Source organism: Notechis scutatus, chromosome 2, assembly GCF_049901735.1.
Source record: "Notechis scutatus isolate UNSWTSFEM ecotype Mainland chromosome 2, rNotScu1.2, whole genome shotgun sequence".
In the NCBI taxonomy this organism is placed as follows: domain Eukaryota; kingdom Metazoa; phylum Chordata; class Lepidosauria; order Squamata; family Elapidae; genus Notechis; species Notechis scutatus.
This window is the reverse complement of record NC_142010.1, coordinates 143,379,452-143,393,303: the sequence shown is the minus strand read 5'-3', so window position 1 is coordinate 143,393,303 and position 13,852 is coordinate 143,379,452. Positions and strand designations below refer to the sequence as shown.

Here is a 13,852-nt window from a genome sequence, read left to right as displayed (position 1 = left end):
TTAATATATTCACAGGCACCTGTGAATAATAAGCATTTTGGGATGTTCTTTTGAAAACTCTAAAGGCATTATGGCTTTATATGTTTTCTGGTCACGGATAATAAATAAACTTCTATTTTATTGGACTGAACTGTAACTTATTGGCCCATGCACTATCTGTGAGATGTTTTATCTCACAACCTCCATTTTGGATGCTGCAAAAAAGTCACCTTGAAAACATCAAATATCTTACTGTATTTTGACTTCCAGGAAATGGGATATACAAGGGGGCAGCCATTCTGCTTTGGGTGCCCAAATATTTACCAACTATATGAGAGAGGCCCTGCCCCAGACACTGAAATACATTTTGTTTTTCCTTCTGGTTGTTTCTTCAGAAATGAGGTCTGGTTTCCCTCCCCAATGAATGTAAGATTATATGCAAACTTTCTCCTTCTGAGGAAATGTGCATGGATATGAGCTTTCATTGAGATGGGACTTGGCAAAGGGATGTCTCAATATTTTCTGAAAAAGTTTCAGGGACATTTCATGAAAGGAAATACAATTTTTGACCTGGGCCAAGTCAACAGTTCCTTTCTAATGGTCTTTAAATAGGGTCCTCCGTTAGAGAACGACTTGGGGTGGGAGTGGGGAGAATGAGATAACTCCTTTAAGACACATGCATAGTCGTTTGCATCCGCATATGTCACATATGACACATGCCTATGTCGTCGTGTGTACTGTATGAATGGCCAAAACTCCAGGCCAGGTTTTCCACAGAGCTCTGGCACCGGAGGCAGCATGCTGTGAGAACTAAGCCGGAGAGGGGCTCCTTCATCTAAAACCTCACACAGGGCTCAGCTTACTCTTCTCCCGCTGCTAGAGATCCCACCTTAAGGAAAAGACAGCCAACAACTTAGAAACTGTCCCGCCCCCCCCCCCAAAACCCCTCTTCTTATAACAGCTTGAAAGTTGCAAGGGCGGGAGGGGGGAGGGGGCGCGAAGAAAAAAACAAAACAAAACAAAACAAAACTGCCTTTCCATCCCATCTCGTCCCATCCCATTCCCGCCAGCGAGTTTCCCCGGTCCCAGCAGAGCCCTCCTTCAAAAGACAGCAGCGCAGAGGCTGCGGCTGATTGGCTCCATGTGCGAAAGCTCAAGAAAGCATCGGGAAAGTTTTGAAAGAAAATCAAAACTTCCTGCTTCAAGGTGGTCCCGGGTTGCAGGCTGGAGAATCGAATATTTATAACGCGTGCTGCTTATGCCTGGGTGTGCAGGCATGGAAAGCGGCACCCCCCGGTCGCCTTTTTAACGCCTTTCAACAGACTCCGGTTTTTGGATTTTATTTTTTATAGAGGCGAAAGAAGTGGAAGCCCAAGATGTGGAAAGTTTGGGGAATTTGGAGAAAGGTTAGAGCGCTCTCGATTTAGCTGCTGGGAGAGTCGTGGTTTGTTTTGGGGTTTTTTCCCCCCTTCCATCCTTTGGATGTTGCTCTTTGGGGAAGAAAGTTTACGGGAATTTGGGAATTTCGGAACCGGGGCCAGATCTTAGGAGTGGATCGCCACCGAACCCCAATAAAGAATACGAGGATCTCTAATGCCCGTCCAAACATTCCACCTCACCCTCCTTTGGAAAGGTAAGTTTGCGTGTGCGTTTAAGTCGCAACTGATTATGGCAATCTTTTGAAGTTTTTTTTTTTAAAAAGTGTCTCGCCTTGGAGGCATCTTTGACAACCTGCAAGATCGAGTGGTTGTAGCGTTGATGACTTCAAGGGGAAAAAATGCGGGGAAGGAAAATGGGTTTTTTATTTTTATTTTTGAGCGAGAAAGGAGTCATCTCAAGGAACTTTAGAAAACAAGTCAAAGGAGCCTCGGACAGTGGTTGGGCTCTCTGTTCAACAGCCCTCCATTTAGAGTAACACGCTTTTTAGCTTGGACGTTTCCTCTGGTGGATGCCTGAAATTGGGAATTCTTCATGTTTCTTTGTCAAGTGAAAACAAAATGTGTCAGGTTTCTCCATCTGTTTTGGGTGGAAGAAAGGAGTCATTTGAATTAAACTGCAAAAAAAAAAAAAAAGATTGATTCTTGGAAGCATTTAAGATCCAATTAAGTTGAAGCTTGCAACAAAACCCATCACCAATTGGTTTGCCAAAATGACAGGTTGGTAGCAAGATAGTCCCAAACAGAGTCTTTTTACCTGGTTTCCTCTTTGTAATTTGGTTTGCTCACATCTCAGTGGCTGGCCTGAAATCAGCAGGACTGGGCACTTGGGAAACTTCAAGTCTATTGCTTTAAGAAGAGCGATGGCATTTTTCTTTAACAATTTTTTTTTCACGCAAGCAGGTCAAACTTCAAAAACTTGGTATGGGGTGAAACTGATGGATTCTGTAGTTGAAATTAAATTATTAGAATCAGGGTAAATTTCAGCTGGGTAAATCAGGTCTTAAAATATACAGTTCTATAGAGTTGTTAATTTTGGCCTCCTCTCACACTTGTTTTTAGACCACATCTTTGGGAATTGATTGGGTGAAGGGGGTGAGGACATAACTGTTGGAACATAAGAATCCAAAAATCTATTTTTCAAGCTGCCCAGATATCATTTAAAGTCCTTATCAATCCACAATTTGGGTTTGATCATTGGAATATTAATACCCATTTTCCTTCATAATTGTCTTTCACTTTACTGACCACATACATTCACAAGTGTCTGTTCAGGAATAAATGGGATTCATGAGGTATGTTTTCACAGCAACTGGTTACAATTTTTTAATGCTCAGGTGTCCTGATTAAGGGAAATTACTTTAGTAGCAAAGGCTCCAGATTGCAAAGAGCTTTTCAAAGCCCTCACAAAATTAGACTTTCTGAGGCGCTTTAGAATAAGATGTGATATCTAAATTTGTTTAAGCACAGATGTTAATGTACCGTAGCTTATGAAAATGTTCTTAATGCTGGGTGAGCTTTAGTACCCCCCAGTTTTAAAAGTTACTCTGTTCATTTAGCAAAAAGAAAGAAAGAAAGAGAAAAGGAATCCCTTAGCGTGACTCATCTCCAACATTTAGTGACACAACAGAGAAAAGAGAAACAAAGCCCTCCATGACAGGCTTGGAAAAATAATTAAGAATCCATTTCCCCTGTCGACTGGAATTGGCAGCTGGAGTGACCTGTGTGGACTTGTTGAACTGCTAAAGGGGATACGGTTGCTGGGGATGCCTCTTGACTGCAGCTCACATTAACAGCAATCTGCCGTGAGTGATGGATTGAGGAGGGGGGGGCAGTGAAAAGGATGAGATGGAATTTGGAGCACTAAGAAATAAATCTTGTGGGAAGTTCTGCTGGAGAAAAAAACAACTCACTCTGTCCACTCAGGGTTTTGTAAGAGATTTGCTGGTTTCACCCAAGGAGAGAAAGCTCAGAGTAAATTTGTTGATTGCACAGATAACATATTGGGTGAACATCTGGCTGAAGTCTTAGGACAACTTGTGACTTAGTTGTTGCTGCTTCCAGGGTCTAATCATGCTTTGAAAGTGCATCTGTGCTTCTAATACTGTAAGTGTGATGGAGAGCCATCCTGAGAGATCCAGGATAGTCCAAATCAGCTGTATGTGAGCTCTACCAAATTTTAATTGCTTGGTAAAATATTTTGCTTATAAGTCCTATGGGAAAGGAGTAAGAGTTTCTACCTTTTGGACACATGCTGTCCCTTGCTGCTTCTGGAAATACAAAGTCCTATTGATTACCTTCTACATCTTCTTGAATAAGTCCCTAGTTGATGTCTTATTGTAATCTAAAAGTCATAAGCTCTGAGATGACTACTGAATTATATATTCAAAATAACAGAGTGTAAGAGAATCTGATAGTCCTCAGACGAGGTTGTTTTATTCCCAGGATATTGTTGAGAGAGGTTGTCCATCGTATAGGCCTGAAGTTTGGTAGGGCTCTATCCTCCTACCCTATCGAAAAACACTGAAGACTTACTCCCCTCCTCCCCAAGTTCTGGGATAGGATGAGGTGTCTGCATGTCAGAAGCTTAACTTGGTGCCAGGTTTTTGTTTTTAATGTTTATGGTATTAATAGTTTTAATACAGTTGTTTTATTGACATTGTTTTAATTCTTGATTGGAAGTCACCCAGTTTGGTATAAGATGGAGGTTTTCAATAAATGTAATAAATAGTAAAAAAAAAAAAAGAAGAAGAAGAAGAAGAAGAAGAAGAAGAAGAAGCAATGCTTGGTATTATTTGACCACCCAGATGGCAGATAATTGAAAAAGAAAAAAAAAATTAAACCAGAAAACCAGTAGCAGGATCATTAAATGGAAAAACCTTTCTAGTGTTTAGGTGTTTCTTTTGTAGAAGCAAAAATAGATTAATCTGGCATTGCAAAATATGGACAGTTACAGTTAAGACATTTATTTTTTTTCTGTTAAAAAGCCTCAATTAAAAACCTTATACTTCTGCTGAATTTACCTTTCAAAGCACATTGAAGTGAATGAGATATAGAGATAGGTCTTCCATGTTTCCAATTGTGTGTACTATAAAGTTGCCCACGCATATTTACCAATAGAAGTTTCGATCAGGAAATATAGGCTGGACTTTTGAAAATCGGATAAAATCTTATTTTTTGTGTCACTGTATATTTTCTCCTTTGTTACTTGGTTGGGCTATTATCTTTATTATATTTGACATTGCTAGCTACATTCCATGGTTATTTCAGTGGTAGAACAGATATATGTCTACAATAGCATTAAGGCTGCAACTTAATTATTGAAATATAATGTGACTCTACTAGTACTATTGCTGATGCCTAAAATAGAGGACTTCTGTTAGGATCAGGGTCTAGGTTGTAATATCAGTTTTGCATCTATTCAAAAGTCGGTTGTGTAAATTTTTGGCAAATCTGAAATAGTTTTAAAAGGCAAGAAAAGGTGCATTTGTCTGTGTACAAAACATTTACTAATACGCTGATTTTTATGCACATTATGTAAACATTTTACTGCATTTTTGAGCCAAGGACTGCTAGGCAGAATTTAAAGAAAGGAAAAAAAACTTAGAAATAACTATTCCAATCTGTATAAAAACCTGGGGGTGCAAATTAGCTTAGTTGACTTTAAGTTGGGCACCAAGAAAAAGAATTCTAACATCTCTAGTTGTGGCTACATATTCTTATATACAAAGCTGGAAAAAAAAACATACTGAAGCCAATCCCCGCTTGGAATGTAGTTGCTCTGTAGTCTGTAGAATCTAGCATTACTGTGGATATTTAGATCTAGGCCACACAAGACTTGTAAAAACATATTCCTCTAATTTTCAGTCTCCTCTTCTACTTTCTAAACCATGAGATTGCTCTACATCCAATATAATCCTTCTTATTCACTTTGTTGTTTTCTGCAACTGAAATTTAGATTATAAGATTTTTGTTATTTTTGTTATTTCTGGTATTTTTCTGCCAGTTTGGAGAAGTATGAGCCTGCACATAGCTTCAGTTTCCTACAGGAGTAATACTCCTGAGTATCCTAAGTACAGGTAGTCCCTGACTTACAACAATTCATTTAGTGACCGTTTGAAGTTACAAAGGTACGGGAAAAAGTGACACGACCATTTTTCACCCTTATGACCATTGCAACATCCTCCATGGTCACGTGGTCGAAGTTTGGATGCTTGGCAACTGACTCATATTCATGACAGTTGAAGTGTCCTGGGATCAATTTTGTAACCTTCTGCCAAGGAAAGTCAATGGGGGAGCCAGATTCACTTAACAGCCGTCTTACTTATTTTACAACTGCAGCGATTCACTTCACAACTGTGGCAAGAAAGGTCATAAAAATGGGGCAAAGCTCACTTAACCAGTGTCTTGCTTAACAACCGAAATTTGGCCTCAATTGTGGTTCGCAAGTCGAAAACTACTATGGCCTTGATATCTCCAAGCACTAAATGGATTCTTTTTAGCTGTCTTTCCCAAGCCTCCCTCCTTTCCTTGCTCACTCTGTTGTAGCTTTCTTAATCATGTTGCCTTTGAACAGTTGCCTCAATCCACCTGGAATTAGCATTTTGAAAAGGAGATGTGATGGACCCACACCGTGCGCTTCCCGTCTTGGGGGGTAGACACACCTAAACACTCCCTGGACTGCAGAGAAAGTGGTAAGATAGTGATGGCTATTTTGGGTGTTATCTGGGAACATCCATCTTCATCCATCTGCTGTGCTGAGGAGGCAGCGTCCTTTAGGGTGGGGCTGAACATTTCACAGGCCTGCGGCAGCTTCTTACAATCAGGGTAAATTGATTATTCTGTTGGACATACAGTAGATGCTATGGAATCGCCCCACCTAGGAACTCCTACTATCCAACCCATGACTCTTAAGCGTCCTTTCGGAGTTAACTTTCAAGTGAGATATACGAAAAAAATAGTCCATAAGGATGTGGCAAAATTCAGAAGCCTAAAGCAGTATGAAAATTATGATTTTATCCCCATCTTTGCCAGATGACACTATCTGTCTACAATGAATGAAGGAATCTCTGGCCTTTGTGTTGTTTTCTACTTAATACGTTTAATTTTTCATACATTCTCCACAGATTAATTAGGGATATTTAAGACACGTTATGTTATGCAATATTTGGAAATAAGTCCCACCAAATTCCAGGGATTTTTAGTCTAAGCAGACATGCACAGCATTACTCTCATAGAAAACTACATTATTATTTTTATACAAACACTTACTACCCCAGTGTATCCCTAACTATTTTTCTATTAACTTTCTTATTTTCATCTATATTCCTGTTAAATATACTAATAAGCTCTATTTTTCCTGTTCTGAACCACCTCTTTTGCACTACATTCTGACCCAACTATATTAATGGTAATAAACTGGTGCTAGCAGGTTCCTTCAAACAGACACTTATACATACTAGGAGCTGGTTAAACCATAGATTATTGAATGTACCACAACTGGCTGAGTTTGGACAATTTGCCAAGTAGTAACGCATGGTTTAAAATTCACAGTAGCTAGGTTCATGCCACATGCCAAGTTAAAATGAAAAGACTCCATTATGGTTTAGTGTGATGGCTGAAGTAGCCACACACCACTCTAAGTATTCTATTAAAGCTGTATTTTTATATAACTTCTATAGGAACCTGGCTGTTTTGAACAACTGCAGCTAAAATGTTATTTATTATTTGGTCAAGCACTTGGCAAAGGAGAAATGCAAGACTGAAAAGGATCACAGTATTAACAAAAAGATGTGTGCTGTTAAACATCTAACATGTATTCCCCCATCATTACTGAATTACAGAAAGTACCTTAATTATTTTGTAATTGAGCTAACTTTGAATTCTTATATTGACATGCATTTTGGAATTTGGCTTTTTACCATATTACTTCTCTGAACAATTTTAGGCAGGTTAAATACCTATATAGAAAACGAATGTGAACATCAAAGAATTGTGGATAAACTAATGTTAAAGTAGCATGGAGCAGAAATAGAAAAAAGATTGCATCATTTATAGTGGCTTTATATTTACATGATTGTATAAAGGTCTGATTAAAAAGAGCAACTGTGTATGTTAGTAAAAAGAAGTTAGAGGAGGTAGGAAAAAAGAGATTCACAATGAAGTGTACATTTTCATAGAGTTCTTCACCAATAACTAAAGCCATTCTTCCTCCACTCTGAATTTTTTCTTCCTGTTCATTTTCAGCAGTCATGTCTTTAGAAGTCTACCTTTCCAATGCAATAATCTAAAGGAAGAGAAATGGGAAAAGATCATGTAGTGAAATCCTCACCTTAATCAAGGTATCTCGTGGACACTCCTGTGAAAGTCAAATGAAATAATCCTAAGTAATGGATAAAGTTCACTTACGTTCCGGATCCACTTTAAGATGGCTAGTAGATAGCATTTAAAGGAAAGCGACAAGCTTGCAGAGGCTATACTTTTACAATGCACAGGATGAAAAAACTCAGGCAATTAAAAAAAAATATCCACCAAAAGGAAAGATACTACCCTCTCCTCAACAGTGCCAATAATTGTAACCAGATGATTGCATGGTACAAAACATGGCTTATGTGATACATTGTGGGTGGATTTACAGGCAGGGGATCCCGGGGATGCTTTATTTGGCCACGGTGTCCACGTGGGACTATCTTTAGTCTCTACCCACACTGTAAGCCCAATATTATCTCCTTGCCACAGCTACTTATGGAAGTACACAAGGAATAACTCACCGCTTGGAACAGCTATGTAAAGCAGTCTCCAGCTGCCCGCATCCTAGGTATCTCATTGGAAGATCCGCTATGTACATCCAGACTCTGAAACCCAGAACACTGAGATCAGTCATGTAAGAATGAAGCTTCATGTAAGAATTGGATGGCTCTCTCTGTGATGTCATAGAAATGCTCTACTCCTGTAAAAAACAATTACTACCAACCTGCCTTCCATCGAGGACCTGTATACTGCACAAGTCATAAAGAAGGCTGTAAAAATATCTACAGACCCCTCACATCCTGGACATAAACTGTTTCAACTCCTACCCTCAAAATGACGCTATAGAGCATTGCACACCAGAACAACTAGACACAAGAACAGTTTTTCCCCGAAAGCCATCACTCTGCTAAACAAATAATTCCCTCAACACTGTCCAACTATTTACAGAGTCTACCTTACTAATTACTATTTATCTTCTCATCACTCCTGATCACCCATCCCCTCCCATTTGTGACTGTATGACTGTAACTTTGTGGCTTGTATCCTTACGATTTATATGGAGTGTTTCCTAGTATGATTTGATGGCTTATTGTACCCTTTGACTATCATTAAGTGTTGCACCTGATGATTCTTGACTCTTGACGAATGTCTCTTTTCTTTTATGTACACTGAGAGCATTTGCACCAAGACAAATTCCTTGTGTGTCCAATCACACCTGGCCAATAAAGTATTCTATTCTATTCTTTGCTGACCCATTGGAGGAATGGGTGAGGGTTAGGGTTAGGGCTGATTCTATATGAATATATGTTAAATCAACCTATATAGATGAAAAATAATTGCAAGACTTTCCTCCAAACTTGTTAGAAAAGGGTCTATGTCCATAGAAAATAGTGAAAGGGAAAAGTTTCATAAAAAGAAACGGAAAGTAGAAGATGTGCCCATCTTATCTTTATCTTAGGGAGAGTTGGTAGATGTTATTTTACTGTAAGGATCAGGATAACAATGATACTGATCCATATGCTGTACATTATTTAGCAATGGTAAGAAAAGATGCACAAGCTATAAATTTGCTATGACATGCCTGCTTATTTCCCTCACAAAATGGTGCATAAATAGGAGAAGAGACTTTTCCACTCTTGAGAGAAGAAGTGGGAATAGAAAGTGCTTCTCTTCCAATTGCTTATTTTGCTCCTTGGTCAGTTCTATATTATTTCCCCATTTTACCAACATGGGGCTCTAATTCCCATGCTTTTCTTTCAATGGTAAATGTAGTGTACCAAAGCCTTCCTAATCTAATCTAAGTTCCAGGAGAAAGAATAAGCATGCACAATTTTCACTTATCTTGTGTGTACCATCTATTTATTTATTAAATGTATGAGCCTTTAAAATATATTGAATTTAATGCCAACTACCTTGATACTACTTTTACAAATATATTGTTATGATTATCTACTCTCAATTTAAACCTATTAGAACTCAGTTTTCTTTCCATAGGCAAAAACATTGGATTAAAAACAAATAAACCAACTCAATGTGTGGAAAATAGGTGGAAGGTGCATTGGATATATTTGCCACCTTGAGTTATTTATAAAAATAATAAAGGTGGGAAATAAAATAATGAACAAATCTTAAAATATATAATAAATAAATTCTGAGTGAAAGGCTTGTTTCCCATACTATTTGTTTATTTCATGACCAGTTTGGTTCTACTGGTGTTTGCCAGTTGGAAGGTGTAGCTGTGTAGTAAAGACTGCTAGGGAAGAGAAAGCCAGGAGAAATGATTTCAGGCCTGTAAAGATCACCCAACACCCATCCTTGGAATTTTATAAAACACCAGTCTATAAAACTTAGGGAAACTTTTTTCCTTTTTTCCACACACTTTTATGCCTGCACTCTCAATTCTATAGTTCTCTGGTTCTCCAATTTGCGCTGACCACAGCCAACATATGAAAAGCTCTATTATTAGCAACAATTAGAAGGGCAGAGACAGCCCTGCAGATGTATAGATATTAATGCAGTTGTACATCTCGGGAAAAATGCCAAGGACATTCAAAGAAGAGCAAAACCCAATGAATGGCTACATTCTAACGATAGAGATTTGTGGATGAAATCTGTCAGTATGGAAAGTGTTAAATTTCTCATTCTTGAATCCAAAGTTTGTAGCTGTAGGTAATCTTCGGCTTATGACCAAAATTTAGCCCAAAATTTCTGTTGCTAAAAAACAAGGCAGATATTAAGTGAGTTGGGCCTCATTTTACAACCTTTTTGCTACAAGTGAATCACTGCAGTTGTTAAGTGAATCATGCAGTCGTTAAACAAATCTGGCTTCCCCCATTGACTTTGCTTGTTGGAAGCCAGCTGGGAAGTTTACAAATGGTAATCACATGACTGAGGACTGAGTGCAACTATCATAAATAATATATGCTAGCTGCCAAGAGCCCAAATTTTGATCGTGCAGCAATGGAATGCTGCAATGGTCATAAAATGTAAAAATGATCATGTCACTTTTTTCAGTGCCGTTGTAACTGAATGGTTGCAAGCTGAAGACTATCTCTATTGTAAAAGGCTCTTTCATTACAGTTGCAAAAATATAAGCTGAAACAATAGTTTAATAAGTAAACTGTTGAATTCCAATAAGCTAACTAACAATACTATCCTATCTCCTATTTTGGTTTAATCCCATTGGATTTTAAGGGATGATTCTGACTAGGCAAATGACAGATTGCATTGTAAAGATGGAATGATTATTCTGCTCCTTTGTCCAATTGTAGATTTTCATTATAACTTTCTTGATTGTTGTAAAGACATTGGAAAAGGAAGCCAAGTCTTCTGCCTCGTTTTGATCCTCCTAAATATACAGTATAACGATGGTTAAAGCATAGCAGAAAGGTAACCATTTCAAAGCAGAATATATTAACACATTTAAATGAGAAAAAATAGTTCATTACAGTTTAAAGAATGACCTTTTCCCCTCTTCTTCCAAATTAAGAGTATCTTCTTTAATGCTTTATTGTGGCATTAAGGATATTGTAGTTTAATTAATTCTGAATATAAGTTATGGACTAGTATAGCCCGAAACAAGATATAATTTTTGCTACTGTTTTGGATGTTTCCACACAGAAGGCCTTAAAACAAACCTTGATATCGTTCTGCAAACCTATATGTAGGAATAAATCCCACTTAATTCAGAAGACTTACTTCTGAGAAGAGAGGTACAGTTGTATTTTCCAGCAGATTTGCAACTTGCATGTGCTACAGGTATTGCCAGCATGTTTATTTACCTTTTCTTCAGACCATTTTCATACATTTAAGAACAGCGGGGCACTGTTTTACTGTAGGAGGATTTCAAATCTAATTTAAAAAGTAATATGGTGACTAAAAGTATGTATCCCGTCTGCTTTTCAGACTTTCTTTAGGGGACTCCATGAGGGTCTTCTGAGGAGGATTCCTCAGTGCAGGATGGGTTGATCAGATGCTGTTGAAGTTGTACTGTTATTATCTCAAACTGTTGGTTATGCTTGCCGAAATGATGCAGGTTGGAATCCAACAACTTCAGAAACGGTTGAATTGCAGCTGATATAAAGATTATATTTATTATATGGTAATTGCATTTTTTTTTGTTTCTTAATTATCATTCATTTTTCTCACTGATCTATTAATAAGCAGATCTGAAGTTGTCCATACATGAAACTAACTCCAGTTCACAACTCATTCTTCAATTCGTTGGATGGCTTGAGTTGTCTGCAGTTAAAGTTTCCAAGACTCAGAGTAGCAGGCTAAGGATAAAACTTGGGGGCTGCTGGTTGCCTTCTTTTCTGCACTTTCAGCTTATTCTATTCCACTGCAAAGTTCCAAATAATGTACAGGTAGTCCTTGACTTACAACAGTTTGTTTAGTGACCATTCAAAGTTACAACAGCACTGAAAAAAGGAACTTATGACTGTTTTTCACACTTTGAACCATTGCAGTCTCCCCATGGTCATATAATTTAGATTCAGATGCTTAACATCTCAATGTCATATTTATGGCAGTTGCAGTGTCCTCCCCGAATCACGTGATAATCTTTTGCGACCTTCTGCCAAGCAAAGTCAATGGGGAAACCAGATTCACTTAACAACCGTGTTGCCAATTTGACAACTGCATTGATTCACTTAACAAACATAGCAAGAAAAGTTGTAAAATGGGCCAAAACTCACTTAACAAATTTCTCACTTAGCAACATAAATTCTGGGCTCGTAAGTCGAGGACTACCTGTGTGTGTGTATGCCTACCTGTGTGCCTTGCTATTGAGTTTTATTTTTTGATTTCTATGAATCACTATCGTAGATTTCCAAAAATAGAATTTACTAGCAATGTTTATAGATTGGCCCCGACCTGATTGTTTCTCTGGAAATCCCGTAAAACAGTTTTTTTTGTTCAAGATTCCTATGGAAGTAGGGAACGTGTGAAATGGCTACTGCAGGAAAGATCTTGAAGGCACTCCCCTGTGGTTTTAGTTATGCTTGTGTTTTATTTGTTTTGTGCTTTAAGTTTTATTTTTAAATGTTCTGTTTTTTTATGTATGCCGCCCAGAGTCATGTTCATGAGATAGGCAGCCACCTAAATTTGATAAATAAAATAAATGGAATAGTTTCACAATGCCTGTACTGTATACCAACCATCTCCATCCAGTCCATGCATCCAATTCAAAAGGTTATTGTCTCATTCAGGGGACATCAGTATTATACCTTGCTTATACATAAAACAGGCATGCATGTGCTTGTCCTATATGATTATGTATATTGGTACATACGCTTTTTCCCACACCCAAATAATATTGGAGTATAAAAACCACCAATAAGCAGCCATGCTGTTTAAATCTTTAAGCTACATGCTATTGTTTAGAAGTTACTTCTTAAAAGAATCTTTTTCTGAGGCTTTGCATCAAAGGGGAAATGCCTCACAGGCAGTTCTTCCGAAGATGAGTCATTCACAGCAAATTCTGGTATGGAAATCTTTTATTTTCCTATATACAAGCTACGTTCTTCTTCCTAATCTGGAACATTGGAAAAGAGTCCGGATTAAAAGCTTCAGTAGGATGGAGTAGACCAGTGCTTCCCAAACCTGGGGAAATTACCCAAATTTGGGTAAAATATTGGGTAATTTGTATTGGGTAATGACACATGAACCCATTATCCAAACTCAACAGAGGCTTTTAAATAAGGTTTTTCTGTTCAGCGGTATACAGGACTTTCTCATAAGCGGTTTTGGGTAATAAAGGAAAAGGTCTGAGAAGCACGGGAGTAGACTTTGGCCCTCCAAATCTTCACACAGACATGAAGTGTACTGGATGACCTTTGCCCAATTGTAGATTTTCATTATAACTTTCTTGATTGTTATAAAGAGGGAGGGAAAGAAGAGGAAGAGAATTTTTGTACTTATTAGAAAGTCTGAAGCATGGGATCAAGGCTATGTAAATAAATAAGTAAGTAAGTAAATAAATAGAGTTTAATGTGCAAGCAGCCCATTTTACTTTAAATCATTTTTCATGTTTATAGATTGTCTTTACACTCCATCCTTTCTTTCTCTTTATCTATTGGTAATTTCCTACATCGGTTTTGATCTTCCTCACTTACTTCATCAGAAGAATGACTGGTAATTAGCCACACTTGTAATTAAAATTGACATTAGCCTGTTCCTAAAGTCTT

At 37.9% G+C, this 13,852-nt stretch overlaps 1 protein-coding gene across 1 annotated transcript in view; it reads left to right on the top strand.

Annotated features, from left to right (window-relative positions):
• Nucleotides 1–964: 964 nt before the first annotated feature.
• Nucleotides 965–13,852, top strand: part of GLI1 (GLI family zinc finger 1) — a 125,761-nt gene continuing 112,873 nt past the window's right edge. The window contains exon 1 of the mRNA XM_026673804.2: nucleotides 965–1,612. The gene's annotated coding sequence lies outside the window, so the exon portion shown is untranslated. The remainder of the gene's footprint in view (nucleotides 1,613–13,852) is intronic.